A 3,738-nucleotide genomic window follows, 5' to 3' on the forward strand; every position below is an offset into this window, starting at 1 on the left:
GCCTCGATCCGATCTACTTCGGAGTCGTCTTTCGATGCAAACTCCCGGTCTCGGTCAAATAGTAAAATCGGGTGGGCCCGATTTTAATCGTATACAAGTTTGAAAAGAGTTCTGCTAATTTAGATTCAAGAATAATGGTACCATAGACGATTCATTCCTCACCTAAATATTTCCACTTCATGGATAACTCCTGAAAATTATCCAAAAAGTTGGAAATTATTTGTATTGACAAAAAAAAATTAAATACGTGGCTAATACAAGAATCAACACGTGGCACACATACTAGGATCTTCTAGGCCATTCCAGATCAACTGAATTCATCTAGTCAAAACCGAAGAATCATTCGAGAAGTTCATCCTAAATTCTCCCCACCTATATCGGATAGTACAATATCAGAGTAGGCCATTCAGATAGCCACCGAAAATCAGGTAGATAACTCCCTCATACCAATAAACTCTAAGATAACTAGGTTATAAATTCATTAGGCGTAACATACGAGATATGCTAATAACACTCGTAACGGGCGAGCACAGTATTAGGAAACAGTTACAACTAGATAATCCTATAAATACTCTCGTTCTCCAATATTGTAACCTATTCCGATTCAATCTCTCACAGTGTTGTTATATATTCATTGAGTCATTAGCAGAGCTGTCAATATAGGCTTGGCCCATTGGGCCAGCCCAATCCAGCCCGTAATTTAGCATGGTTGTGCTAGAGTTTTTGAAGCCCATTTAAAACGAGGCTTTTAAGTCCGACCTGAGTAAGCCTGTGGCCCGGGAGGCTTGGTTGAGGCTGGGCCGGCCCATGGGCCTAATAAAAATATTTATTTAAAATATAGAAAATATAAAAAGTATACTGCCTTCAATGATGGAAAGTCAGAATTGAATCTTTACTTAGAGGAACCAAAGCGTGATCTTGAGAAGTTCCAAGAGATGGATGTTGTCATGTATTGAAAGGACCATTCTAGGAAATATCCTGATCTTTCAGTGATGGTGCATGGTGTACTTAGTATTCCTATTACCACTGTGGCATCGGAATCAACATTTAGCATTGGTGGGCATATTTTGACAAAGTACATAAGTTGCATCCATCATGAAAATGTCCAAATACTTGTTACTACTCGAAATTGGGTCCACGATTTTTCCCAAACTCAAACTGGTAATATTTTTTTTTATATGCATTTGAATATTATTAGTTTTTAAAATTTAATCATTCTTAATATTAACTAATTAATATATCATATGAACTGTAGATGTAGATAAAAGTGAAGATGTTAAAACAACTTTGTCACAAGCGGATTCAAATGTGTTTGATGAAGATGATGTATTGGATATCTCATAAGCGTCATGGACGCTCTCTTGAATAGTTTGTTTTGAGTTTTGAATTTTAGTGAATGAAATATAGTCTTGTCTTTTACTTTTTTGTGTGTATTTATTGTGATATATTAGAACAAAATAAAAAGTTATTAAGTTTTGCAAAAAAAATTCAATAAGATATTTATTAACTTTTAAATATTTATCTTTTTATAGGTTAGAACTTAAAGAAAAAATATAAAATTATATTTTAAAATGATAAACCGGCCTGTGGGGACCCGCAACCCACATAAGGCTGGAATGGGCTGACCATTATAAGGCCCATCAAAATGGTGGGCTAACCCAACCTAGTCTGTCAATTGCTAAAGTTCACGTGGGCTGGGCTAGACTAACCCGGCCCAGCCCATATTGACAGCTCTACTCAGTAGACCCACTCCTCACGTTTTCTTTTACACAATTTGAGAAAGAGCCTGTAATCAAACCAAAAATAAATAGCATTCAACTTATTACTAAGTTTTTCATTATTTACTTCATGGGAGTGAATGTATAAATTATATCTTATGCACTTTAGATACTTTATCGTACTAGTTAGAAATCTCATAGAGTTGGTTGAAGCAAAGGCACAAGCTAGAGATATTAAGAAGCTCATGAGATTCAATTAGAGGAGGTTGAGGTGTCTTTTCCTTTCGCCTAGAATATCTTTTTCAAGGTTGGGAGAGAACAAATGTCATATTTAGAAATGTGGTTGAGGTGCTCGATCCTAAGGTTGAAAGAAAAGAAAGTTCAAGCTTAATTTAGACTAAGTTTATGTGCTTTGCACATTATGCTCTATACTTAGTCTAGACTAAGTTTGACATGGTCAAGTGATTTGTGGATGGCTATTATTATTATTTGTGAACTTCAAATATATTTATTAATGAAAGATGGTATAAAGTATAAACTTTGTATCTAGATTCTTGACTTGTGAGCAAGTTAAAATAGAAAACTAAAGACCAAGAGGTTTGCTTATCTGATAGAAGTACTATGATGGAAATGAGAGTGAGTCACTGTGAATTTCGTCATAAGATTACCAATAGATTGATGGACTAAATAAAGGATTTTATCCCAATCAAGAGGACTTATCCTAAACTTAGTTTGGCGAGTTATACGTAAATGAGAATTTTGTTATATGAAGTGTTTACTATTTTATATTATGGTCCGCGATTCACTTCTCATTTCTGAAAGACCCAAGATGTTTTGAACACTTGAGTGGATCTCAACACAAATTTCTATTCATAGACTCATGGAAAGGCTGAGTGTATTATATAAATTCTTAAAGACATGTCGAAAACATATACCGTATATTATGAGGCAATTGGATAATTTTCGTCTACTATCGAGTTTGCCCATACGAATTTTGTCTAGTATTACATACATATAGGGGTTTACAATTTACTTTTTATACTTGAAAGACAATGAGGTTTTGATGACTCGAGTGTGTGTATATTTTTTGTTTAATATCCTTTTTAAACTTTTGATGCACAAAAATATTCTAGATGCGTGAAAGTTTCGAGTGCATTTGTTTCTTTGTGATTTGCCCATAACATTTTAAGCTCAATTTTTTTAAAAACATAAATATCTCTAGTTAAATAACCATTCTTTTAATTTTGGCTTTATTAGCTAGCCAAAATGTCTTACCACATGTGGTTTAAGTAAGTTAAGAAAGAGAGAAAGAAAACAAAACAAATTTTATTGTTTGTGACATGTTTGAAATGTAATTTCCTAAGTCAAATCCAAACTTATAGTATTGCATTAACTATTTGGATGTATCATGTACATGTACGCATGCTTATTCTACCAAAAATCATATGGCATGATTGCTTTTTTTTTTTTTTTTTTGCAATGGGATTTGGATAATATAAATTCTACATAACACATGTAGAAATACTTACCAATTTTTTGGGTACAATGGTCACTTTTTGGTAAAATTATGTAAAATATATTCATTTATTTCTTAAGTTTTATTTAACTAAATACAACTAAATAAATTACAAGAGTACATTTTTCATCCTCTCGATTTATTCACCATACGAAGAGCCAAGCATCATTATTACGCTTTTGCAAGCATTTTTAAAGATATTTTAGTTTAAAAAAATATACTTTAATGCATTTTAAACATGTTACATTAATTTTTGTTTTTACAAACTATATAGCTATATTTACATCAAAATACAAATGTTGCAATTTGTACTCAAAACACGGAACCCGAGAAAGGGAAAAAATGTACTTCAAATCAATATATTAATTTTATAAATACTTTAATTCAACAATTTATCAAAACTTTTAGTTAGTATATTTAACTTTAATATATCATTTAACTATAGTAAAATAATGTGATGGAATAACATTTGCTCAAAAAGGGGGCCACGTACCACGACCCACC

At 32.3% G+C, this 3,738-nt stretch overlaps 1 long non-coding RNA gene across 1 annotated transcript; it reads left to right on the forward strand.

The window, feature by feature from the left end:
- The first annotated feature begins 615 nt into the window (after positions 1 to 615).
- LOC107821026 (uncharacterized) lies at positions 616 to 1,419 on the forward strand. Its single transcript, XR_001656043.1, has 2 exons — positions 616 to 1,161; positions 1,256 to 1,419. It is a non-coding gene; the product is annotated as an uncharacterized LOC107821026 (long non-coding RNA).
- Positions 1,420 to 3,738: the final 2,319 nt, after the last annotated feature.

This window comes from Nicotiana tabacum, chromosome 21 (genome assembly GCF_000715075.1).
Source record: "Nicotiana tabacum cultivar K326 chromosome 21, ASM71507v2, whole genome shotgun sequence".
Classification (NCBI taxonomy): Eukaryota; Viridiplantae; Streptophyta; class Magnoliopsida; order Solanales; family Solanaceae; genus Nicotiana; species Nicotiana tabacum.